Here is an 18,432-nt window from a genome sequence, read left to right as displayed (position 1 = left end):
GCAGGAATTATAGGTGGTCAGGATAATTATACCCTGACCCCGTTTCATTTTTGAAAAATAAAAATCTTGAATGTTTCAGAGTGAACCATCAAGCGGGGCTGAGAAAAAGTGGGGTGGGGGGGTAGGTGGGGGTGGGTCCCAAAATGAATTTTCCCATAGGGATTTTGGACACAACTACAGCCTGAACCGCTAAACAGAATTGGGCAGAAAGCTAGCTCATGATCCAGAAAGTGTGGTCTTTGGTATTTGGTGTAAATCCAATCAGTACTTTAAGAGATATTAACTGAAAACCAACTTTGTACATCTAGGGACGTGAACCCTCCGCATATTCACCCACTGCTTCACTCGCCACAGCAAGCCCCTGAATGGCTGAACGCAAGTTGCCAGGAAAGGTCCTGATCCACCCGCGGTGAGTCAGTGGCTCCACTCTCCACAGCAAGTTTGTGATTGTCTGCCCGCAACTTGACAGAAAAGTTGCGCCCGCGTTTTATATTTAGGGAAACAGTTCCCAGGGCTTAAAAATTGCTTGCATACTAATTGAAGGAGTCTGGTAAGAGCTTTCATGACCACTTGTGTATGTTATAAATGAGGGAAAGCATGTTTAATGGGTAGTAAAATGCCAGAAAATGGGTTTTTTGGTCACTCGCTGTTGCGAGGCTCAGCGCGGCCCCCTGTGTAAATTTGCCAATCTCGCCACAAAGTTACAATGGGGCCACCCTGAGTGTCATGGTGAATCCACGGATTCATGAAAACACCCAACCAAATTGGGCTTCTTCATAGGAAAGTGGTATAACAAAAAAGAAAGATGAAAAGGGGGCATGTGATTTGTTAACTAGAGCAGCATAAGTAAGGGCACATGGTGAGGGGTAGACATTTTACCTGCTTTTCTATTGAGAAAGGAGGTGGTTAGCAGGAGTTCTGTTATGTTATGTTATTAGCATTTATAACACGCACAGCTACTCAAGAGTGTCCCGGCGCGGGAGCCACATGATAACATAGGAGCAAAAGTAGGAAACTGCAGCTTAAATAAACAACAGAGGTTTCAGTCGCTTCCTAAATAGCCTAGGATCTTGGGTGCTGCGTAGTGCATATGGTAGAGGGTTCCACGCCTCTGCACCCCTAAAGGAAAGGGAACTACCCCCATCCTTGCCTGCCGAGGGATCGCAGCCAAACACTGTGAGGCTGAGCGCAGATGTCTCCGTGGCGCATAAAAGCTAAAACGCTTCCAAAGGCAAAATCCGTGAAGGGCTGCATGGGCGAGGGTCAGAGCCTTAAATGTAATTCTTTAGACCACGGGAGCCAGTGCAAGTCATGCAAATGTTGTTTTATACTTGCCCTTCCTGCTACATTAAGCAAGACCCTGGCCACTGCATTTTGTATTGTTCGCAGCTTCTTCAATAGGCAGCCTGGCAAACTTATATACAGACCATTGGTGTAGTCAATGCGTGTGAGGATCAGGGTGCGGGTAACCATTTCCTTTGCTGCTCTGGGTAACAGGGGTAAGAACTTCCTCAATGATTTCAATGTTCTAAAACAATGACCTGCTAATTTCTTTATGTATGTGGCGAACCAAAGATCTTCACTAAACCAGACCCCCAGATTTTTAACTGGTGAACCCACTGATTTAGGTAAAGGGTAGTCTGTTAGCCACAGTGCTTCCCTAAACTGTGGCGGGAAGGACCCATACAAGAGAATCTTCCGCTTATCCTCATTGCACTTAAACTGGGCAGCTGCGAGCCATTTGAAGACGGCTGTGAGACATTCTTTGGCCTGCACCGGGTCAGTGTCTTTATCCCTCCAAGTGAAGAGGAGCTGGGTATCGTCCGCATAGGCAATGATCTTAGCTCCCAGCTCCTCAGCAAGATAGATTAGGGGGGTGACATATATATTGAAAACCAGAGGCTCAGGGTAGAGCCCTGCGGCACCCCAGTCGTGACCTTTTCAGGTGCCGATGAGGGCAGAGGAAGCCATACTTGCTGCGATGTATCTTCCAGGAAAGATTTAAGCCAGTTCAACACCAGACCAGAGATGCCGATGTTCGAAAGACAGGCTAAAAGATAGGAATTGGGCACCATGTCGAATGAGGACGAGAGGTCCAATAAAATCAGCGCTCCTCTGCCACCTGCGTCCAAACAGTCCCTAATTGCCTCTGTCATTTCAACCAAGGCCGTCTCTGTACTGTATGTGGCTCTGATCCCGATTGGGCTGGATGGAGCAGGCCAGATGTTTCAACAAAATTAGTGAGCTGTTATTAAACCTCTTTATCATATACCTTAGCCACCGCCGGGAGAAGGGAGATAGGGCGGTAGCTAGCAGGAATGGAAGGGTCCAAGGATGGCTTTTTCAATTAGGGTAACAGGGCGGTTATCATACCGTCCACCTAGTCCAGTTCAAAATAGTTGAGGAAGAGATTGAGCCTCTAAATCCTTTAACCACAAACTCACTGCTGATTGTTTAGCTTGTTTCATCTGATGCACTTCAATAACATCCCCAATAACCTCTTTCGAATGGAGTGGATTGGTACTGTAATGCTCATATATTTTTTTCACATTACCTCTAGGCACTTTTTCAAACTATCCACTTGAAGGCATCATTTCTTCCTCGATGCAAGTTCCATGTTAGACAGCATCTACATCTTTATTGTACACGCTTTAGTCTTTAAGATATAATGTAGGTTTCTTCACCTTATTTAAATCCACTAGTTCCTGACATATGTTTTGTTTTTCATGAGCACAGCATTCACTAGAATAACAAGTGCTTCTTCCAAATCTCTCTCTACACCCACAGTTTCAACATTGCGTAATACACAACTCTCCCTTTAAGCCTTTTCTGAAGTGGATGATACCTTTAATATTAGAGTTTGCTTCTCACAGAAAGTATTGCAAGTGATCTCATTGATATTCTACACAACTTGGGGTTAGCAATCAAGTTGGTGTTCCTAAATTTCACAACATGCACTTCAGTTCAATATGAGGACGATGCCAGTACTCATTCATCCCAATTTTGCAGCGGTAAAGTAAATAGACAGCAACACTGCAAGTACATGGGTGGGGTCCTCTGTATCAATTTATTCCTGCTGGCAAATACTACTACACTTTCATTTATACACAGGAGCATGTCTACGCCTTCCTTTTACCTCTTGACCCATCTCTTCTACATTTCTAGGAACCACCTCTTCTTTCACAATGGGATTACTGCCTTTTACTTCATAACATCGGCCAGTTGTTTCAAGTGCATAAACAAATTGATTATCTTGTAAGTAGCTTTCTTCATCAAAGAAAGGCTCAGTAGTAGACGTACGCTGCCATTCTCCATTGAAAATTCAGCTAAAGTTACTTTTTTTAATAATCCTTCTTTGCTTTTTCTTCTTTATAGACAACACTGTTGTATCCAGTGTTTTCATTCTGTTTAGCATCAAAATAAATAGTTTGTGCTTCTGAGGAAACACTTAATCAACCACATTCTCAATATATTATTTTCGTTTGAATGCTGCTGTTCTCATCTTAGTGTCTCTCATTTATCTTGCCAAATTCTGTATTACTCTATTTCTAAACATTCCAATTCAGATGTCTTTAAATTGTTTCTTCCTGGCTGTCAAACTAAGTGTTCTTGTATAACTTTTTTACTTTTAATCTGACGTACTTCTCTGTTGCAAATTTGGAGAGGTAAAGTAAATAGACAGCAGCAGTGTAAGTATATGGGTGAATTCCTACAGTAGTTAATCAAAAGCTCAGGTTTCAGTTTGTTTCTGTATTTGTAAATAGTTAAATAAGTTACGTTATGTTTGTTAATTGTTTGGTTAAAATTATATTCTAATATGATTACAAAGTGTACTTGTAAAGTTATAAATATAATTAATATTAATTTAACATAAGGATCGCAAACACACCCATACAGATACTCGCACACCTATACAGTAAATCACACAGCTACTGACACACCTAAAGCTATCATACACCCACTCAAAAACCTGTACAGTCAGTAACAGACATATTTACACATGCAAACATCTACTTATATACACCTAGTGTGCAGGTTTCATTTTTACTCCAATCTTTATATGACTATACAACCTGAGAAACGTAGAAGGGAAAATGGACCCACAGAACGCATTTTTACAGTGACAAACGTGGCATTTTGCACAGTGAGTAATCATCTCACTCAAATCTTCACAGGCCGCTGGTAATATGATGACTACAGCTGATGAAGTTTCTCTCAAGGGTGCTGTAGAGGAGGAATATTCTGCTGCACCTAGTATATCCTGCATCATTCAGTTGTACACCCTTTCATGAATTGTTTTTAAGTGCTTCCAGTTGGAACTTATTCCATGTGCATACTTCTTGGCAGTGCTACTGTCTAACTGTATGGTGCAAATATTACACTGCACACATTTAGATGTAAGGTTTTCCCCTGAAGGTATTGTAAAATGCTTGCAGACATCACATTCTGTTGTGCTTGCTGGTGAAAATATACACCTGTTTGTCTTTAAAGTGCTTGTATGCAAAACTGTTTATCTGTGGTGAGTGCAAAACACAGTGATGCTTTAATTGCATTTTTTTCCAACAATCTTTGATTGTTTTTTCCCCCACTGTTTAACGATGACTGCTTAAAAAGTACATTATGTATGTTGTATGAGTAAAGAAGCTGAGAACAGTGAAAAAGGGAAAATAAAATGCTTATTTATATTAATACATACCATTACAGTATAGAGATGTCTAGCTATTTCTTAGAATTATGTCTTTATGCATTGTTGAAATTGTAAGTTACTTTTGAAATCCTATTGATTGTAAAACTAATAAATATTTCAGTTTTTATTCTTTTCCTTTTATACAGACGAATGGCACCATCTACTGGAGTAATATACTTTACTAATTAGCTCTTGCAGTTTTTTTTCCATAACTTTATATTTTTGAGGATGCACACCCAAGGACGGATTGCTGCAGTTACTAACACCCATAGGCACACATCAGTTCATCAGCAACACACTCACAGCTACATACAGATAGTGGTACTGAAACACACACAGGCTCGCACTGGTACAGCCACTGACACACTCAACTGTACACCGATACAGGCTCTGACACATCCAGCCAAACACTAATGCATCCAATAACACCCAGGCATACACTGACACACCCAGGGACTTACCAATGCAGTCACTCACACACCTAGGCATACAGCATTACAGACACTGAGCTACCCAGAGACTTACTAGTACAGATTCTGACACATCTAGGCATACAGCAATGCAGACACTGACATACCCATCCAAACAATAATGCATCCAATAACACACTCACGCACACATTGATGCATACACTGACATATACAGGGTCACACTGATGCATATGCTAACACACCCAGGCACATACTGATAGATACACTAACACATACAAGCACACACTCATGTATACACTAACACACTGAGGCACACATTCATGCGTACACTAAAAAACCAAGGCAAACACTAATTCATATACTGGAAAACCCAGGCACACACTGATGCATACACTAAAGCACCCAAGCAAACACTAATTCATACACTGGCACACCCAGGCACACACTGATGCACACACTGACAAACCCAAGGACATACCAATACAGACACTGACACACCCAGGCATACAGCAATGCAGACACACTCAGCCAAACAGTAATGCATCCAATAACACACCCAGGCACACACTGATATACCCAGGCTCACACTGATTCATATGCTAACACACACAGGTACACACTGATGCATATGCTAACACACCCAGGCACATACTGATCCATAAATTAACACATACAGGCACACACTATTGCATACACTAACATGCTGAGGCACACACTGACACACCCAGAAACTTACAATGCAGACATTGACACACCCAGGCATACAGTAATGCAGACACTGACGCACCCAGGCAAACACTAATGCATCCAATAATATACCCAGGCACACAGTGACGCACAAACTGAGACACCCAGAGCCTGACCAATGCAGATATTGACTCACCCAGGCATACAGCAATAAAGATGCCGACACACTCATCCAAACACTAATGCATCCAATAAGACACCCAGGCATACAGTCATAGATATACTGACACACCCAGGCATACATCCAAGTCAGACTTTGATGTACCCAGGCATCACCAGTGCAGACATTGACACACCTAACCTAACTCTAATGCATCCAATTACACACTCATATACACTGACACATACAATGACACACCAAGGGTGATGCATACACTGACACACCTGGGCATACATTAATGTAGACACTGACATGGCCAGGCACACACCAAAGCAGGTACTGACACACCCAGCAAAACTCTACTGCATCCAACACCCCACACAGGCATACACTCATGCAGACACCGACCCACCCACTATCACACTGATGCATTCACTGACACATTAAAAACACAGAGTTAGCTCTTTGTTTGAGTATGTGGTGGTTCTAGCAAGAACCATTTTTTTCTAGAAGGGTCTTTTAACAGTTTTTTGTTTATTTTTTTCTTCTATTTTTTAGCAAAAAGGGAAGAGGGTAGTAAAAGGGTAAAGATGGGGAAATACAAAGAAGCAACTGGCCTCACTCTTCAACAAACATTATGTAGTCAAAGAAAGCAAAAAGAAAAAAACAACAGTTGATGCTCAATCCCTGTATCCAAGAATGCACCCAAAGAAGACATTTTTACAGCGACAAGCTGGTGGCATTTTGCACAGTAAGTAACCATGATACTCAGTTCTTTTATTGTATTGACTGTAGCTGATGATGATTCTCAAAGGCTGGTGTAGAGGTTGATTGTCCTGCTGCACCTGCTTTCTCTTGCATCATCTGGTTGAAAACCCTTTCATGAATTGTTTGTAAGTGCTTTCACATGGAAGTTGTCCCATGTGAATACTTTCAGTGCCTCTTGATAACTGGTTGCTGCAAATATTGCACTGCTGCTTTTTTGCTGTTACCTTCTTTCCCCAGAAGGTATAGTATCTTTTCTGCAAGGTGGTGTGTCTTCCTCCTCATCCTTAACAGGTTGTGGATGCTTATCTTCACTCCAGCTACTGTGTAAACGCAGAGCAGCACTGGTCCTCAATCTTTCTTCTGGAGTCTTCACTGGAGATGCAACTACTTTTGGGTGTTGTTTTCCATATGCATGGGTTTGGTCCTAATATATTCAATTAGAAGGCAAGTTTTGAGTGTGTATTCGAGTGAATTCATAAATCTGCCCCGTAAATTAGAAGATTCCCAAAACTCGTAAAATGGGTAACTTTTTGAAAAAAAGAGGTGTTTATATACACTTGTAAATATGTTCACATTGATGTCATTAATGACAATGGAGGGGTGTACATATATCCGGTAATCTATGAAGTTTTCAGCGGATCCGCAGATTCAGAGCCACAGATTCGTTCCAATCACATGATCGGGAGTAAAAACCATAAAGTAGTAGCCCGTCTATGTTTACCGACATGCAAAGGCACGCACGGTCCCTCTCCAAGCCTTGCTACGTCCTTGGGACTCCATCCACCAGGGCCATTTCTAAAAGTAAAGGGGGAGGTACACACCCCCTTCCCAATCCGTTATTGGACCCAGGGACACCATCCCCAAGGGACACTTATTTAAATATAGGGGAGGGGGCCGTGCAGTCCCTCTCCATGAGCCTTGTCGTGCCCTGGGGACCTGATTAACCATTAAACATTACTAAAACACAAAGGGAGGGGGACTGTGCAGCTCCCTTTCCCAAGCCATTATTGGCCCCAGGACCCCATCCCCCTGGATCACTTATTTAAATTAAGGGGAGGGGACCACATGCTCCCCTCCATGAGCCACTTTAGGCCCCGGGGATCACATCCCCAAGGCCATTTTTAATTAAAGGATAAGGGGCCATGAGGCCCCCATACCAAACATTGTTAGGCACTTATGACCCCATCCACCAGGGCTATTTCTAAAAATAAGTGGGTCATGCAGCCCCCCTCCATGAGCCATTATTGGCCCTGGGGACCCCATCCACAGGGCCCCAATTTAATTTAAGGGGCCTCTTTAGACCCTATGGACCCCATCTCCCAGGGATGTTTGTTTTTAAATAAAGTGGAGGGTGGCCACACCTCCCCAAGCCTCTTTAGTGACTGGGGACCCCATCCCCTAAGGATGTGTATTTTTTTAAGGTGCATGGGGCCACACTGCCCCCCCACCTGAGCCACTATCGACCTGAGGACCCCATCCTTGGGGCACTCATTTCTAAAAGGTGACTCAAAAGAAACTCATCACTAATTTATACAAATAAATCCGATTTTCATATACATTTAGACACCAAAACGAAGACAATTGGATGTGTATACACAGAGTTATGGATTTTTAAAGGGAAATTAAACCAGTGCATTCACTCTTGCAAAGGTTAATGTTGCGGTCAATGGGAAAATGCACCAGTGACAATCGGTCACTTGCAGGTCAAGTTCAGTGGAAAATACTGGGTGATAAGGTGATGAGGGTCCCAGGACTAGAATCCGACAGTCAGTTCAATTCTACCTGGCTCATAGGGCCGTGGAGCAGAGTTGTCTTGGCTGTCACTGGTGATGAAGAAAGAGCCGCGGGTTTACTGGTTGCTCGTTTTACTGATTAGACGTTGCCGGTGAGGAAGCGGGTGCAACATCTCTACAATGGGGCTGGTGAGGTGGCAGGTTAAAGATGCTACAGGGTTCCCTTTGAGGGAGAGCATTGAACAAAGGTAGTAGTAGCCAGTCTGACTGGCAACAAGCATTGGCAGAAGCAAGCTCAGCCTTGGGTAATTTCGATGTCTGGGGGATAACGATAGCCATCTGAAACTTGCTGGAGGTCAGGCCTATAACTTCCACAATGCACTGGACAATTTAAGCGATCCATTGGCGGGCCTGATGACCAATGATTCTTTGGTTCCAGGAGTGTGCTTTACCTGTGGACTGGAGGGGACTATTACATCTACTCCAAGGGAGTTCTGGTGTTGCCTTTGGCTTTCAGAGAGGTTCCTCTTTCCTTTGGAACCAGTCTCTGCCCCTGGACGAGTCGCAGTTGTGCAGTTGCAGGGTGGGTGCCACATATGCAAGGTATTGCACCTTTTCTTTGTGAAGACTCAGCTCTCTGCTTTGTCCTTTGTTGAAAATCGATCAGATCTGGTGTTCTGGTGCCAGAGGAACCCCTCAAATCCTAGTTTTCGGACATTAGGAATGTGGGTACTAGTAGCCAATGGTCTACTGGCCCCAGTGGATAATCTGACCCTGAGGTGACCACTCCCTGTGAATGGTGGCACCTTTCCAACACAGAAGCTTCTATTCTGCCACTTTTAAAAATTACAGAACCCTTCTTCGGGTGTGCAGACCATATAGCCCACCTTAGGGCCTTGTGGGGGCGAATGTCTCCTAACTACCTAATATTTCTGTTTGTCCATGTTGTAAATGTGCCTGGGGCAAGGGGTTGGCTTTTTCCTCCTCTGGGAGGAAGCCTAATTGCATATTAGAGGTGGTAAGGGCTTTGACGCTCACCACCTTAATGTGCCACTTCACTTGCCATCCTACCACAGAGGGAGGTGACACCTCCTGTCAAGGCAGGCCTTTGTTTCTCCTGAGAAAGTTCACACCTCTGGACAGGGGGTCAGATTCCATTTTTGGTGGCAGCAGTTGCAGGCTATAAGCCAGGGCAGAGGAAAGGCTGGGACAACCTCTAAGGTAGCCACCTGGTTGTATGTCACATTAAATACGACTCTATAAAAAGGTCAGGCTTGATGAGCCAAGATGTTTAATACCAAACATTACACTTTTCAATGGGACCATAATGGAGCTGGCAACCTGGGGCTGCCTGGGTGGCAGCCCATGTTATCCTATGGCCCCCTGAACACTTATAATAGCCCCTAATAGAAGGAGAGAGGCTATTATAGGGGCAGATAAACTTGGACTTATTTGTCCACACCTTTAATATTATGCCTCCTGGGCTCAGAAGGTCTACGTTAGGGGTGACTGGCATTATTAAAATTATGCTGTGACCTTGCATTCATGGTGAAGGCATAATCAAGTTTTAACAGTTTGCTCTGCTACTGCAGTATGTACTGTCAGCCCTGGTGTCATCTCTTTACCCCTAGTCACTCAAGGTGGCACAATCAGTGCTGCAGGACCCCTTTAACTCCCATGCCCTGTGTACTACTGGTACCAATTGCCAGGGACTTATGGAGTGAAAGTCCTTCCCAATTGGGATTTTCAATTCACATTTATCATATTTAGGGAGAGAGCACTGGTACTGGGGCCTGGTTAGCAGGTTTCAGTGCAGTTTCAGAGCCAAAACCATCAGCATTAGAGAAAAAAGTGTGGGGGTGACATACAAAATGGACACTTTCCTACATGACTCCCCCACAGATGAAAGGCAATGAGCCGCTAACCTCCTGCCTGGAAGTTATCATCATCTAAGTGGAAAAACCTGGAAAGGCCATCTGCATTGGCATGATCAGTCCCAGGTCTGTTTTCCACCGAAAAGCCCTTACCCTGAAGGGAAATGGACCACCTCAACAACTTCTCTACTCTCCTCTGCATCAGACAGATGAGAGACCTCTGGTTGGTTTGAACCTTGAAGTGAGTCCCAAATAAGTATGGTCTCAGCTTCTTAAGGGACCAAACCACAACAGAAGCTTCCCTCTCAATGTCACTCCAACACTATTCTCTAGGGAGGAGTTGCCTGGTAATAAAAGTAACTGGTTGATTCTGGCCCTCATCATTTGTTTGTGACAACACTGCCCCAATCCCATGTTCAGAAGCATCTGGACAATTAACTCTTTTCCATAGTCTGATGGTTTCAGGACAGGTGCTGAGCACATATCCGATTTCAGGGTGTTAAAGGACTTTTGGCATCCTGTGGTCAATTGACCTTCTCAGGCTGCTTTTTAGGGGTGAGCTTAGTGAGAGGTGCTACAATGGTACCATATCCCTTCACAAACCTCTTATAGTATCCAGTCAATGCAAGGAAAGCCCTGATTTGGGTTTGAGTCTTCGGAGCTTCTCAATCCAGGATGGTCTGAAGTTTAGGTTGGAGAGGTTGTACTTAGCCTCTACCCTCAAGGTGGTCCAAGTAGACCACTGAACTTTGCCAATCTGGCATGTACTGTCCCTAATAGTTAGGCCTACCTGCTGCATGGTCTTTAGTACTTTCTTCAGGTGGACTAGCTGATCCTCCCAGGTGGAGCTAAAAAAAGCAATATCATTCAGATATGCTACCCTAAAGTGGCACTGACCTGAAAGAACTTTACTAGGGGTGGCCGGTGACCTCTGCTCCGCCAACAGAGTTCATGGAGTTTTGCTTTTGTCACTTTATGCTCTGGTTGGAGCACTACACTGTGCTCCGATTGGTGCATGGAGTTCCGTAACCTTAACCAACTGTCTGTGGAACGGAGTTTACTGGCACGCGCTAACCTCTACTTGGGAGCGGAAATGTAACAGGGCGCTTATCCACATCAAAAGGACACTTTAAATAAGTAATGGTTGAAAGAGACTCACTCCAAAAAGAAAATGGCTGAGGAGGTTGACCTAAAGCACACTCTCAGTTCTTTGGCTACCCATTGATCATAGAGAAACTGACTATTTAGGAAATTCTTTGTACTTTGAGGCACCAGGGCTACAAAATCTGCTCTTAAGAGGACGCAACCACATCAAGGTGGTTTTTATAGCAACAGCAGTGCTGCAGAAGACACTAGGACTCACGAAGAACCAGAAGAAGTCTGCGATAAGCAAAGCACTTATTAAACTACAGATAGGCTATTCTAGGATGTGAGCGCCATACAGTCATGTGGTTCTAATTCTTGTGGTCGTACAGTCCTCAAAACAATACAAATTGGCTCCAACACCTCAAGGTCAAGAAACCGAGCCATGTTACTGAGAAGTCATTGAGTTTAGCTTTTTCATGCTTTTTTGTAGTCCTGAATGTATAAGCAAGACTAGAATAACCAGAATTAAAGTAGGAATGAATGCAGTATTTATGCATGGACTGCAAGAGCTCTAAGTGTGTTAAACACACACACCTAGCATATGCACAGCCCCAGCACATTTACACTTGAAGAAATATGACATTTGTTATGCTTCTGTGAATCCATTACCCAGTTAAAGGCTGCCACAGCGAATATGTACTAGTTGTTGGAAGTCCTTATATCTTTGATGACTTTAAACATTGTACCTTTTTTCCTCTTCCACTGATTTTCTGATCTCCGTGGTGGAGATGGGTGTAAGGGGGAAGGAAGGAGTTGAGGGATCAGAAACATTCTGCGCAAGGCTCCATTCCCACAACTGCTGCTTCCCAGCTGTGTTCCTAACCTCACCAGCCTACAACATAATCATGCTCACCACTAAAAAGGCAGAATGCCTTTGATGAGGTTCTCTCATCCCAAGTGCCCCCAAGGAACACTTTCATTCTCTATCCACAGTATAGTATACCAGTTTGATTATGTTGGCCACACTTGATATGTGGCTTCAAAGCATTGATCATTTACAGCAACCGGCAAAAGGTGCCATTTTTCATCAAAAGGACCATGCTCAATTTGCCATGGCCGCCATGTGTTGCTTGTGCACTGTGTGAGGGAAGCGCATCAGTACAGAAAAAGGCAGAACCATATGTCAATCCTGGTTTTCACCTGGAGCTTCTAGTGTTTCACACTGAGCGCTGGCTTCCGGTTTTCTCGACAGCTTACTGGATCCTACTTACACTTTACATCTTGAGGCTACAGCAGCCCAAAAACGTGCTCTTTTCAGGCACACTTTTGACTTCCTGGCCTGCAGCCGCCATGGGGATACTGGAGAAGATCTCTGAGATCGAGAAGTAGACACATAAGGGGAGATGGATGTAGGGGAGAAAAGAGTGCGTATAGTGGTGCACCTGACATGCAGCAGGACTGATTGCTGACTTGGGAATTTTATTCAAGAGTGCATGAGAGTTCACCTTTTTTAGCAACATTTTTCAAATTGTTGAATGACTGGCCGCGTCAAAGGCTTGGCAGCTCCGTGAACATGAACATCCGCTAAATCCATACATGCGTGAGACTGCAGGCCCTGCGGAGTCTCAGCCTTCTACAAAAAACTTGGGGTGGCCATGAAACTTTGCCCACTTGTGGAACTCTTGATTTTTGTGGAGTTTTTCAGTAACCCCACGGAATTCTGCAGAGTAAAACTCCATGAGCTCTGATCATCCCTAAACTCTACACACCAACTTTTGAAAAGTGGCAGGTGCATATTTCAATCCAAAAGGCATTACTTTAAATTGAAAGTGGCCTTCAGGAGTAGAAAATGCTAATCTTTCCTTTGCTCCCTGAGTGAGTCTAATTTTGCATTACCCTGATGTTAAAGCAAATGAACTCAAGAATTTGGCTGCACCCAATTTGTCTATGAGGTCCTCTGCTCTTGGAATGGGGTTTGCAACAGTTTTAGTGACTGCATTTAGGCCTCTGTAATCCACACATAACCTCACCTCTGGTTGTCTCCCTTGGAGTGAGGTTTGGGGATCAGTCCACTTGGCTAGCCCAGGGACTGTCAGAAGGTCCTATCACCTCTAGCTCTAGAATCTTGCTGACTTCAGCTTTGATGCAGACCTTGACTAGACCAGTCTATAAAGTGTGTTTTTGACAGGCAAGCTGGCACCTGTGTCCACATCATGAGCACACCATTTTGTCTGACCAGGGGACAAGAAAAAGAGTTCAATGGATAGAGTGGGAGAATCAGTTGCATGTGATGTGGGTGCTTAGGACGCTTTCTTCCATTTTTCCTCCTTACTTGTATTAAATAAATATCTTCTTGAATGGACCTACCTGCCTACCATGTCTTACCTTACTAGCAACAACTGATGTGTGAGGACCTATATTGTTGCTAAGTTCCTGGTAACATCTTCCACTGCTGGGCAGACAATTGTGTTGGTGTTTACCTGAATAATATTGGAGGTGGGATGCAATGCAGCTCATCCATTAACATTTTCTCTTGGTTGGAGGAGTTCCATGTTACTCGCATTACGCAGCCATCTTATCATAGTCATGTGGTGATATGCATGCCTAAAAACAATTTATTTTAAAAGTTTTGGCTTTCGCATGTCGTTTTGACAGACAACCACACTTTATTTGGTCATTTCGGCAACAGGAACCCTTTAAAGCAACTATTTTGAAAAGTTTTGGATCATAATTATAGCCTTACGTTTTCCAGAGGAAATCTGTTCGGCCAAACACACTCCTTTGAACACTCATTTCCTAGAGAACATTGTTCGGCTTGTTTAATGCTTATTTAGGAAAAATTGACGGATTAAAATTGAGACCTGAATTGAAATGATTTTTGAACATTCTTTGCGCATTAACCCAAAGTAGTGGGTGAGGATTCTGCGGCACAACTAGATAAATATAAAGATGCAGTACAACGTTATTGATACACTTTGACAAACCACCTAATCTAATTAACAGAAAGCACAACGGGCATATCAGCAAGCTGGCGATGAAAAATTATCGCCGCTTTAGCGTCCGTTTTCGGGCGAAAAGCAGCGATAATTTTTTCGCTTAATCATCAAGGCCACTCTAACGCGTGATTCCTTGCTTTAGCTCCCTTTCCCATAACGCCCACCTTTGCATCTCTAATGAGATGCAAAGTGGGCGTTCCGTCCCAAAATAACTGGAGAAATGTCACTAAGCGACATTTCTCCAATTATCAAGGGAATCGCTAATAGGCATAGCGATAAGAAAAGTAGCGTTAACCACAGTTAACGCTACTTTCCTTACGCCTGCTTTCACCCTGACTTAGCCATTATATCCAATGTAAGGTGGATATAATGGCTAAGTATGCCCTGTCTTATCAGCAAGCTAACGCCAAAATGTGTGAGATTATCTCTGGATTTCCAGTGATAATCTCACTTTTGGCTGTTAGCGCAAGGAATTTTATCGCTTTTGAGATAAGCGTTGCTGATAGCACGCTACATCAGCGATAAAATTCCACGATAGCCGGCGATAATTATCCTAGCGCTAAGTGCGCTTAGCGATAATTATCACCGGCCCTTGCTGATATGCCCCAACATCTTTTCATGAGAACAAATGGCAGCTGAATCTATTTATATGCATGTTGCATCTTTACAGGTATTAGCAGCAAAATGTGAAGTCAGTGCGTTCACAGATTAGTTCATTATGGATCAGCTAGTTACACAACGTGTTAACAAGACAATTCAGGAGCGTTTAACCTGCCCACAAAAACCCATGTCTTAAAGAAACCGTTGATTGGTTCTGATGCTCCGTCCATCACCACCCCCTTTTGTACCGCTTTGTTCGCCATAAGTTGGCAGGGTATGCTCAGACGTGAGTCCCTTGCTCACTTTGCCACTGGATTCAAGAATGCCTGGCTGAAGACGGCTGAAATGCCAGAAACCGGTCCTAGGAAGCTTGTTTCCGGTCCAGGGAAGGCATGGCTTGGCAGTTCGGGTTGGACTGTTCCCATGAGGCACAGGGTCAGACTGATTTGCATATGGCCATGTCTGAACTGGGGTGGCAGAGTGGGCTAAAGAACGGTGATGGATCAAACCCAGATCTGTTGACTGGGTGTGAGTGTTTGATTGGTTCTGATGCTCCGTCCATCACCACCCCCTTTTGTACCGCTTAAAGAAACCGTTGACATTGCCAACAGCACTCAATATTCTATAGAATACTCATAAGAAATTAATAAGACAACATCTGACACTCTTGTTGTTGAAAGTAAGAAACAGATCTCATTACCAGTTAAAACTGGTTGTCAGTAAAGACAAAAGGAGCAAATTTAGAAGCCCCTATCGCCACCAAAGTGTCACTTTTCAGGATGTTGTGGTGGCGATAGGGGCTTCGCCTTATTTTCAAGGCAGCGTTAAGCCACTTAAAGTGGCTTAACGCTGCCTTGTAAATAACCCTTTCAAGCTATACTTAGCGTATAAGGGGAAGGCAATGGGTGTTGCTGTGGGTGTTCGAATGCAACACCGATTGATTTTGTCACTGCCTCATATTTACAAGGGTGGTGTAAATATAGGGCAGCGCCAAAAATAAGACCAGGGAAAACCTGGTCTCACCCTGGTGAAACGAGGAGAAATGTTTAATTTCTCCTCGTTTTTGCTGTTTACATGTGTGCTGCTTTACTGTTCCCATGGGGCACAGGGTCAAGACTGATTTGCATATGGCTGGGTCCAAACTGGGGTGGCATAGTGGGCAAAAGAATGAAGGATTTAATCCAGATCTTTTGACTGGGGAGAATGTTTGCATTGTCAGCATTCCATCCATCATTTGTTTGCTGTAACACTTTTCGCCATAAGTGGGATGGGTATGCCCAGAGGTGGGTCCCTTGTTCACTGTGCCACTGGATTCAAGCTAGCCTGGCTGAAGAAGGGTGACATACCCTGAAACTGGTCCCAGGATAATTGTTTCCGGTCCAGGGAGGACCTGGCCTGGCAGTTCGGTCTAAACTGTTCCCATGGGGCAGAGGGTCAAGACTGATTTGCCTATAGCTAGGTCCAAACTGGGGTGGCGTAGTGGGCAAAAGAATGATGGATTTAACCCAGATCTTTTGACTGGGGGAGAATGTTTGCATTGTCAGCATTCTGTCCATCATTTTTTTGCTGTAACACTTTTTGCCCTAAGTGGAATGGGTACGCCCAGACGTGGGTCCCTTGCTCACTGTGCTACTGGATTCAAGCTAGCCTGGCTGAAGAAGGGTGACATACCCTGAAACCGGTCCCAGGATGCTTGTTTCTGGTCCAGGGAGGACCTGGCCTGGCAGTTCGGTCTGGACTGTTCCCATTGGGTACAGGGTCAAGACTGATTTGCATATGGCTGGGACCAAACTGGGGTGGGGTAGTGGGCAAAAGAGCGATGGATTTATTCCAGATCTTTTGACTGGGAGAGAATGTTTGCATTGTCAGCATTTCGTCCATCATTTATTTGCTGTAGCACACATGGAAACAGCAAAACGCCAATGATTGTTTATGTGCAGGAAGGTGTCCCTTCCTGCACATAAACGATCATTTAAAATAAATGACGTTTGCAACTTTTGTGGGTGCTGCATTGAGCAGCACACATAGAAGTTACAAACGCCATTTAAAGATTGTTTACGTGCAGGAAGGGACACCTTCCTGCACATAAACAATCTTCCACTGCAACACAGACTCCCCTGCACCATGGTGCAAGGGTGCCTGCGATGGCACTAGGCAGCTAAATTAAGCTCCAGCGCAGGGGGAAACGCAGGACTGCACATTATTCTTTTAAATAGGGTGCAGCCTTGCATTTCTAAAGTGACAGAGCCTGTTGTTAGCCTTCTATGCTAAACTACACTCTTCGCCACTTTACTTGTAAATATGCCCCAAAGTATTTAATGATCCCATGTGTAAAAGATGGACTCAAAAACACAAGTGGCTTCTTTCAAACAATGTCCGGCAATGGGCAAAGAATGCAGCAAATGTGGGGTTATGAATCATTTTGCAAGAGAATGCAGAGCAAACAAGAATGTTAAAGTGAAGGTCAAATCTGTGATGGAAGAAGAACAGATTACATGACTAATGACATGAGTAAAATGGTTCTGTGTCTAGGAATACATGAGAATGATTCACCTTTTTTAAAGATCCAATTGAGAAATGTCTAGCCAATGGTGTCATAATGCCACTAATAATAACCTATTCTGGTTCCCAAATAACCACTATATCCAAATAAATTATTTTAGAGAATAGTCTTTTGCAAGACCTTCTACCCCCTGATGTCAACCCAGGAGAATACAATGGAGTAAACATTGATTTTGAAGGATTCTTTGAATCTCCTATACAATTCGAGGACCGCAAAGTTGTGGGGAAAATTTATGTGTCTGTGGCTGGACCTGACATTTCAGGGTGGCACCATCAAGCATGTATGGGGCTTTAGCTGAGGCCGGAGTGTTTTTCTTAAATTTTGTGTATGAATGTGAAGATGTACCTGTCTCAAGTGTGAATAGAATTTTAGAATACTAATAAGATTTATTTCCAGAGCAAGTGGGAATAGTTAGCAATTTTGAAAACCACATCACATTGAAGGAAGGAGTTTTGCCTGTCAAACATAAGCGTCTTAGTATAAATTTGAGCATTAATAGAACTTTGTCTGACATGTTGGAGGATTTATGTAGAGAGGGTGTTATAGAACCAACTGAATCATCACTATGGTTATCTCCAATTGTTATTGCTCACAAGAAAAACAAAGATTTTTGGATATGTATAGACTTTAGAAGCCTATATACGGCTATATTGATTGATGGGCATTCCCTTCCCAAAATTGATGGTTTAATGGCTTAATTGTTCGGAGCATCGATATTTTCTGAACATGACATGTTGCTTGCCGATCATCGGCTTCTTCTTAGAGAGGACTCCAAGCATTTAACGGCTTTAGACACTCTGAATGGTGTTTTCCAATTCCGTAGAGTACCATTCAGTTTGGCATCAGC

Source organism: Triturus cristatus, chromosome 1_2, assembly GCF_964204655.1.
Source record: "Triturus cristatus chromosome 1_2, aTriCri1.1, whole genome shotgun sequence".
NCBI classification, from domain to species: domain Eukaryota; kingdom Metazoa; phylum Chordata; class Amphibia; order Caudata; family Salamandridae; genus Triturus; species Triturus cristatus.
Note: the sequence above shows the minus strand (reverse complement) of the source record.